Source organism: Manis pentadactyla, chromosome 19 (assembly GCF_030020395.1).
Source record: "Manis pentadactyla isolate mManPen7 chromosome 19, mManPen7.hap1, whole genome shotgun sequence".
NCBI classification, from domain to species: domain Eukaryota; kingdom Metazoa; phylum Chordata; class Mammalia; order Pholidota; family Manidae; genus Manis; species Manis pentadactyla.
Window position 1 is genome coordinate 2,924,166 of NC_080037.1, and position 9,596 is coordinate 2,933,761.

A 9,596-nucleotide genomic window follows, 5' to 3' on the forward strand; every position below is an offset into this window, starting at 1 on the left:
TTTCCACATGTAATAAAAACCAATTAAAGAATAATTAAAAAGTTTTAAATGGTTATATGGAGGAATAGAGGGAGCAACATCTCTGAATATTACAGCAATTTGTCTTTAGGAACATAAATATTTTACAAAATTATAAAACAAAAATTAAGTAAAAAGTTAATACCTAGAAAGCAAAAATCAAATGCAAATGATTCTATGTGTATATCCAGTTAACAGCATAATCGCACAAAGAGGAACGATTTCAAATGACTTTAAAATAGTAACTTGAATACTTACCTGGCAGGGGAGATACCATGATCATGAAGGTGGTTTTCCCAGGGCGAGGCTTATCCATTGCACTCTGGATGTCCTGACCCCTGCGATTTCCCCAAATGTGGGAAACTCGACTACATAATTTGTGGTAGTGGGGGACTGCGTTCGTGCTAAAAAAAAAAAAAAAAAAAAAGTAACTTGACCATATATTCCCACTGGGACCAACCCTAAGTTAAAAAAACAGCAAGAACAAAACAAAGCCTTAAACTGTTGTAATGATCGTGTCGTCGCGGGCAGACTGGTTTGCTGTCCTGCGACAGCTGTACTGGAGGAGTAGAGGAGTGAGTATTTGGCACCGTTAAGAATCATATATTTCTGGTGTGGCTGGAAGGAGACATAGATGCCAGATGAGTAAGTTTAAGTTCAAGCATGTAGACCCCTGTCCTTCATTTGGAATACAGTATGAAATCAAGATGTATTTGATTTTAAAATACATATTCTCTAGTTCTATCTATACAAGAGGTCCAGACACAGTTCCTGGCTCTAGCCAGGGGTCCCCAAGATTCTCTAAAAGGACTCACAGTGCTCAGCAAAGCTGACTCACAGTGACAGCTTATTCAACGAAAGGATGAGAGATTAGAATCAGCAATGGAAAAGGCACACGCGGCAGAATCCGGGAGAGCAGGGGCACGCCTCCCGCTGTCCTGTACCAGTGGAGTCAGGCAGACGGCACTTAATGTCCCAGCAATGATGTGTGGCACCATGCACAAAATACTGCCAACCCAGAAGCTTACTCAAGTGTTAGTGTCAGGATTTTTAATGGGGTCAGTCTTGTAGGCATGACCCTCCGGGGGCCAACTGACACTGCTGGGTGTGCCCAAGTCCCCTGCCAAAAACCACACTGGTGCACAGCGATGTCCAGGGTCCTGGGCAAACAGGCACTCTTATCAGGCACACTATCCCAAGGGCGTAGAGGTTGCCTACCAGGAGTCAGTCCAGGCCAAACCTTTCTTTGGACTGTGCAGGATCGGGCTAACCCAGGCCTGCTGAGTTTACTTGTTACTTCACCCTGGCCTAGTACCAGCAGACATCACCAGTACTCAAACTGTGGTCTCTAAATACTCCTGCCCACAAAAGCAAACAGGGCTCTTTGGGGAAATGGCTGAATCCAGGTCTAGGGCAAGAAAGGTACAAGGTCAGCTTAGAGCACAGTTGTCTCATCAAGAGTAAAGTTACCAAAGACCACTGGAATTGTCAACAGGAGTCAGAGGCCAATGCAAGTAAGTCCCCACTAGCCAAAGACAGGACAATGTGAGCAACAAGATGATACCACAGAGATTGCAACACATAAACATATTTATATGTACTGTTCGTAATGATACTAAAACCACCGCCACAGCACACCAGCCACCTCTGCAAGGTGCTAGGACCACACACAGCATTAACTTGAAAACAGGTGAAGGAAACCTTTGCCCTCTTGTTCCTCAATGATCAGGGCAACTGGATAGTTGATGTGGGGTGAACATGGACGGGCTTCTCTTTGCAGAAGTACTTCCCCTAATAAAGCAGGGGAGGGAATGCAGACTATCACAATTTTTCAAACAGCACGTAACTAGTGGGTTTGGGCAATGCTCATCACCCCCAGGAAAGAGAGAAAACAAAGGCTGCTCCTCTCGGGAGAAGCACAACCACCACCAATAAGGCAGGTCTGCGAAAAATGCAAGAACCGAAATGCGCCCAAGCCCCTAAGTCTAACTGCTGCTGTACAGGTGGGACAGGGAACAGATGCGCACGTTAAATGACACGCGGGAGTGCAGCCATGCAATCAGCAAAGCCCAGACCATGGGAACCAGCAGGACAGTTTGGGGAATGAACTATAGGCAATTACAGGGCTGGCTTTTTCAACCAAAACTTTGCAGAAACACAAGGGGAACATGTAGAATAAGAGACCTATTAACAGATTGGAATGAGGAGGTCTGCAACTTTGACTATTCAATTTAGCAATCAATATAAAGTCCCTGGTGACCTTGATAAGGACAATTACAGTTGAATGACAGGGACAAATGCCTGATTTGGCTCAAGAGACAATGAGAGGAGAGGAAACGAGGACAGAAAGAAAAGACAATTATTTTTGAGAAGCTTTGTTCTAAAAGATGGCCAATAATGGAGTAGAGAGAGGAGTACGAGGATTGTTTTATTTCTAATGGGAGAAATAGTATCGAGTTTGTGCACAATGTTAGGAAGGATCAGGTAGGGAGGGAGGCACTACGGGTACCAGAGACAGAAGGACAAGGGCAAGGGCAGGGGTCTCAGAGGGGGGACACGTCGGGCAGAGGAGGGTGCTGGCCCCGAGGGGAGCGTGAACAAGGCATCCCCCCTAACAGGCTGGGCAGGGAGCACACCGGCCTGGGGCCGAGGCCGGAGGCCGGCTGGCTTCCGCAGCGCTGGGAGCTCGTGGCCATCCTCTTCCGAAGCCGTCTTCTCAGGAGGGCGCCGAGCTGCGGTGCGGATGGGAGGGCGGTGGGAGAACAGAAGGCGTGGAGACGCCGCCAGAGGCCCGGGAGGGCCGGGGAAACGCGGCGGCCGTGAGTTTACAGGGAGATGGGCGGCCCGGCGGCGTGGCCTCCTGGAGCTCTATTCGCGTGTCGGCGCAGGGTGGGCAGCGAGTTGGGTCAGGCAAGGGTTTGGATTGTGCCAGACAGTCAGGAAAGGAAGAGATGAGCAGCGGAGGTGAGGGTGCAGGCGGGGAGCGGGTCTGGCCCCCGACGGCGGGCTTTAGCACGGCGGGAAACAGAGCGAGGACACGGCACGGAGAGACGAGGGGGACGGCGGCCGAATGGCAGGCGGGGGGGGGTCCGTGCGCAGCAGGAGACCCGGGGCGGGGGGCGGGGGACGGAAGCCCGACGGGGGGCGGATGCCGGGGCTGTGTTCCCCGCGATGAGAAGGGCCCGGGTGCGGCTCGGGGACGCGCGGCGAGGCACGGGTTCACCGGGGAGGGGACGTCGGAGAGCCAGGCACCCGAGGTGCCGAGGTCGTCGCCGTGGAGACCGAGTCCCAGGGGCCGCGGCAGGAGCGGCCTGCGCAGCGAGACTGGGCCCTGAGCTGGCCCGAGATCCGTGGGGAGGCCCGGGGGGCGGGCGGCAGCAACGAGGACGGGGGGCGGGTGCCCAGGGTGCCCACCCATCAGCAGGACACTCAGGCCCCGGGGCTCCCAGGGAGGAGGGAGGGGCGGTGTTTAGGGAGCACGGCGGAGCGGGGCACCCCGGCCACCCTGGCCCCGGGGGCAGGAGGGGGCGAGAGGGAAGGGGCCCGCGGCGGGGAGAGAGGACAGGACCAGGGCGCGCAGGAGAAGGGAGACCCCGACGAGGGCCGGTGCGCGGCCGGCCCACCCGCAGCGGCCCCTAACTCTGGGGGCCCAGAGAAGGGCTCCACGAGACGGGGAGGGCGGGAGAGGGGCCCGGACAGGCAGGCAGAGCTCTGCGGGGATCCCAGCGCGGGGGCCGGGGGCCGGCCCGAGTCTGGCTTGGGGCGCGGTGGGGCGGCGTACACGGGGAGAGACCGCGCGGGCAGGTGAGGGTGCGTCCTGCGTGGGGCTGTGAGGGGCCCGGAAGGCCCCGGGCCAGCTGGGGACATTCCCGCTGGGCTGGGGGGCAGAGTCGGGGAGAGGACCACTTACCGGGGCCCTCAGACATCCCTGGAGCCCAGGGTCAGGGCGGGTGGTCTTACCTACCGGTGACCAGGCACCGAGATTATGATGAGTGCGTTAAACCTTTTAACCCTCCTCGCAGCCCTGTAAGGTGGGTGTTGTTATCACCACCAGCAGATGAGAGGGCAGAGAGGTTAAGTGACCTGGTAAGGGCCCAGCCAGTCAGACGCGGGGCCAAGATGTGAATGGCGACACCTGCCGCGGGCTCATGCTCTTGACCACTAAGTCCACCATCTTTGATATCCACTGACCATTGACTGGGCACCATCTATGTGCCCATTTCCCTGGGAACCCCAGGACCAGGGACTAACATGCATCTTCTTTTCTTCTGCACCTGGCAATAATGCCAGGTATTTAGAAGGTGCTTAATAAATGTCTGAATAGTAAATAAATTGAATGAATAAAAACAGACATTAAAAAAAACAAATTTGACCTTGGGGAAGGGTAGAGGTTGGGTTAAAATTGAATGAAATCGTTCCTTTGCAATACATGATATTAAAAACTTGCGGTAAAGCTCTAAGTGAAACCGGGCATAAGAGCACATGAACAGAGTAGGAGAGAGAGTCAGGAGTTAGACCTAAATATACACAGGAGTTCATTATATGAAAAACCAGCATTTTGAAATTGGTGTGGATATGCAGATTATTTAAAAAGTGATGTGGGGGGACTGGTAGCCATCTGGAAAAAATTACAATCTGAATTTATCACATTGTCACCAGAATACAATTCAGATGGATCCAAAATCACAATATAAAACAATGGAATTCTAGGCATCTGAGAAGCATGTATATATATATTTTTTTCATCTCATCGTGAGGAGGGCATTTCTAAATGTATGACAAAGCCCCCAAGAAGGCAGTCTGGCTCAGAGAAGACAAGCAGTGGCTCTACAGCATCTTACTATGCTGATGGATGGTGACTGCAGTGGGCTGGGAGGGACGTGATAGTATGAGTGAATATAGTAACCACAATGCTTTTCATGTGAAACCTTCCTAAGATTGTATATCAATGATAACTTAAAAAAAAAAAAAAAAGATAAAGCCCCCAAAACAGAAGATGGATAAATCTGACCAATATAAAAATAAAAATTTCATTATGGCAAAAACCACAGTTAGTAAAGAAAAATGACATGCTACAAGCTGGAATAAAATATTTGCGACTTATATCAAGGGCTTCTAAAAATCCAGATCAAGAAAACTCAACAGCATAGTAGACAAAGGACAGGGACACTCAGTTAACTGAAAAGGAAATACAAACTACTCTTAAGCATGTAAAACATCCTCAACCTCTCTCAAAATAAGGGAAATGGAATTCCAATTAAACCGCAATACCGTGCTTACCCCTCACACTGGCAAAACCCCAAGTCCGCGAACACACCGTGTGGTGAGTGTGGGGAACAGGCGCTTCAGGAGCGACACCTGCCCAGGCCAGTGTGCACCAGGACACCGACTAGCTTTTGCAATAGCAAAAGGAGCGACTTAACTGTACATAAATGACAAGCCCACTAAAAAGCATGAGAACGCTACGGAGTGATGTGGAAGGAGCTCAAGATGCATCGTTTGGGAGGAAACTCGGGCAGAACACCACGCTACCGCTGCTCTCTCCTGGAAGAGAGGGTAAATGCATGAATGCACGTTTGGTGTGGTGCGCAACACTTGGGACGGGTACCCAAGAAACTGGCAACACTGGCTGCCTCTGGGGGAAGAAAGGAACCCGGGGACAGCGGAGTCATGCCTGTCACGTGGGGAGATTACCACGCACCCTTGTGTGTTTGTACATATCCCAAGTAATAGTAGTGATGGTAACTGAAAAGAACATATTTTTGTCCTCAAGTTGGGGAGACAAAGTACATATTCACTTGTTTTACTGTCAGATGGAAAGCGTGAGGTGTCCTGAGAGAGGCAGGGCTGAAATTATGCTCTGACTCAGCTCTAAAGACGGGGCTGGTGGAAATTTAGGCAGGAGTGTACTTATACTTTATTTAAACTACTTAAGTGGGACTTGAATGAGTGCATTAATCTCCAAGTTCAGGTCACTATGGCTTCCAACAAGGTTTTTTTCGGTTAAAAGCAGTTACCTGCAAACTTGAAGAGTTCTGAAAGGGCATTAACAGCATCTGGTAAAAGGAGGGGCCTAACGTCACTGTCAAAGGCCTTTCAGAGCGCTCGGCCCCTCCTCGTGGCCCGCTCAGGTGTTAAAGCAGCCGTGCTTAACACCACTGTGTGCCAGCAGGAGACAGAAAATGTATGTTATTTTTAGGAAATTCTAGAACAAATGGTAGACGCCCTTTGGACTCTGGCGGACTTGCTCTCAGTTCCTGGGAAGCCACATTTATTTAAATTGCCATTCTTGTCTGTCATCTCAAATGGAAAAAATGGACTTTTCGGATTCCTCAAACTGTGATGTGGTGGGTGAATAAATTCCAAAGGTGGCATCCAACTGGGGCTGAACTGAAAGTTCTGGGTTTTTTCTTAAAGCTAAGTAAGGACACAAAGTTTCAGCTCGGCCACCCAGACAGACACCTAATCACCGTTCCGGCGCACCCATCGCTCCTGCCTCGCCCTCTGAGAGGCCCCCGTGGCTCGGCATCTCCAGCCCTGCTCCGCATCAGCGAGGAGAAACGGTTGTAGAGGAAATTAAGATACCATAACCTGACTCTCTATTTCACTGTCTATGGCCTGAGTCGCCAAAAAGCCTCTTAAATGTCCCTTAAATGTACTATTTGACACATCCATCCATTCCTCTGCCTCCCCACTTCCGTTCCCCAGAGGCGATGGCTATCCTGGGCCTGCTCTTCTCATTCCCAGTTTGTGTCTTGTCTTCCTTTTAATGAACACAGTTCTTAACGTAGCCACACGTATCAGCAGTTTCTTTTATAAGTAAACTCTGTACCATGTGTTCAAAAAAATCCTTTTGACTTTAGAGTCATAAAGAGATACATTTTCCTTAAAAATGTAAAGGTTTCCTTTTCATATTTAAATCCTTAGACCAAGTGGAATTGTTTTTTTATATTAATTATTTTTATTATGGTATCATTAATAGACAATCACATGGGGCTACAGATTCCCCCCATCACCAAGTCCCCCCGACACACCCATTACAGTCACTGTCCATCAGCGTAGTAAGATGCTCTCGAGTCACTACTTGTCTTTTCTGCACTATATTGCCTTCCCCGTGCCCCCAAACCCCCTACATTATGTGTGCTAATCATTGGAATTGCTTGTTGTAAGGTGGGGAAGGGATATAATTTCAGTGTTTCCCTTTATGCATTTACCAATTTTCCCTGGACAATTTAAAATAGTCCCATTGGTCTGAAAGGTCACCTCTGTCAAGAGACCTCTGCGTGGGTCTCTTGACTCTTGCTTTTGTTACTTTGTCTAACTTTACCTCAGCATCTCATAATCTTAATTATCATTATAATAACCTTTATAACAAGCTGAAGATCTGGCAGAGCAAGTCCCATCCCCCTTACCACATCATTGTTCTGTAGCAATGCTCAGGCTTTTCTTTGCCTCTGTTCTTTCTAGAATTCACCCATGAAGTCCCACACAAACAAGGCTGGAATTTTAATTGAAATTGCATTTCAGCTACTGATCAGTCCAGAGGGAACTGAACTCTTTATATTTAGTCTTTCTATAGAAAAACTTTCAACATTAAAGGAATATGTTTAGATCTTTATTAAGTTTTAATTTTCTGCATGTAAGTCTTACAAGGTTTTTGTCTTATTTATTCCTAGGTACCTTACAGCTTTTTGCTACTGTAAATAACTGCTGTTTCTAAAATTACGCTTTCTAAACTATTTGTTGCTGATGTATAGAAATAAATGCATTTGATATTTCACACTGACTTTATAGCCAGCCAAACTCTTATTTCTACTTAATACCTGTAGATTCTTTTGAGCTTGTACGTAGATAATCGTGGCAATTATATTTATTCCTTTCCAAATCTTGTGCTTTTTCTTATATTGTACTTGCTAGAAACTCCAGTGTGATGTTGAATAAATGCACAGTACTGAGGGCATTTTTCTTTATGATTTTAAAAGAAATGCTTTTAATTTCCCCATTAAGAATATTTGCTGTAGAATTTTTATACATGCTTTTTCTTAGGCTAAGGAAGTTCCAATTCTGTGTAGTTTGCTTAGAGTTCTCATCATGTATAAATGTTACATTTTGTCAAATACTTTTCTCCATCTATTATAATGATACTATGCTTTTCTCCCTTGAATCTATCCGTTGAATGTGATAAGTGATATTTATAGATTTTTCTAATGCTAAATTGCCCTTGCTCTTCTGAGTAAATCCAACTTGGACACAGGCTACTATATATGTGTATTTTATGTATTGGAATGATATAGTCCCTGGAAGTTTAGGAGAATTCACCTGTTAAACCATAAGATCCCGGCATTTTATTAAGAATGTTTTAAACTGATGCTTCAATTTCTCCATTTTGGGAGGTGTATGCTTTCTATGTCTTTTTAAGGCACATCTAGTGAATTTTTCTAGGAATTTGTTTCTAGCAAAAATATTTTACATTTAAGGTTTTAAATTTCTTGGTATGAAATGTTTATAGTATTACTTCATCTCTTCAAACTCTGCGGCCTGAATTTATGCTGCCTTTTATTCTACATTCCTAATATTATTGTGCTTGCTTTCTTTTTTGCTTGGTTCGTCTCATCAGTTTTTATCTATTTTAATAGTCTTCAAAGAGGCAACTTGGGCTTTATTGAACTATTTTGTTTTGTTTTGTTTCATTGATGTTTTAACTCCTCCGTCCTTCTTTTCATGAGCTTACTGCTCTTTTACAGATTTAAGTTGGATATGTAGTTACTTAACTTTCAGCCTTTCTTTTCTCCCAAAGTATTTAAAGCTATGTTTTCCCCTCTCGGTACTCTTAATACATAGTATTTATATTATTGTTCAATCAGTATGCAGAATTTTTACCACAATTAGTTGTAAGGTTTTGGATTCCACTATGACTTCCAAATGTATGAGTTAAAAAAATTGGTTCTTTTAGTATATATAGATAATTGAAAGGTGGATAAAGAACTTGACTTGTCAATCCCTTGAAATTTTACAATTTGTTCCATTGCCATATTTTGAAAAAATTCCAAGTGTTTGAAATGACTGTAGTTAACAGATCATTAGGTCAAGTTTGTTAAATTTTTCAAGTAATTTACGTATTTTAGTGCGCATGACTCATCAATAACAGACTTGCAGTTAAACCTTCCAGAATGAGGGTAGATTTGTTTCTCCTTACGCTCTATGACTTTTCACTTTGCATTTTTTGAAACTATTAGGTATATAAAAAGAAAAAATCATGACTTAACCAGCAAATATAAAAAAGTCTGGTTTTTGTCCTAAATCCCCTTGACATTAATATGACAGATTGTGGGGGATTATTTCTCTAGCACATATGTATTTTTTTATCCTTTCATTTTTCATCTTTCCATGTTAATTTGCCTCCAGTGAATAGCATATACCTGGGCTTTTACAAAAATCCAGTCTAGCAAACTTCTGACTGATGTTTAGTCTACATATATTTACTGTAATTACTGACATTTTGCACTCGATTCTGCCATTGTATTTTCTGTTTGTCCCATCCCCCAGCTCCGTGCTTTTTCTTTTTTTATCTCTCTCCC

The 9,596-nt window shown here is 45.8% G+C and overlaps 1 non-coding gene across 1 annotated transcript; it reads left to right on the forward strand.

Moving 5' to 3' along the window:
* Positions 1-268: 268 nt before the first annotated feature.
* Positions 269-427, forward strand: LOC118917147 (U1 spliceosomal RNA). Its single transcript, XR_005026702.1, has one exon. It is a non-coding gene; the product is annotated as a U1 spliceosomal RNA (small nuclear RNA).
* Positions 428-9,596: the final 9,169 nt, after the last annotated feature.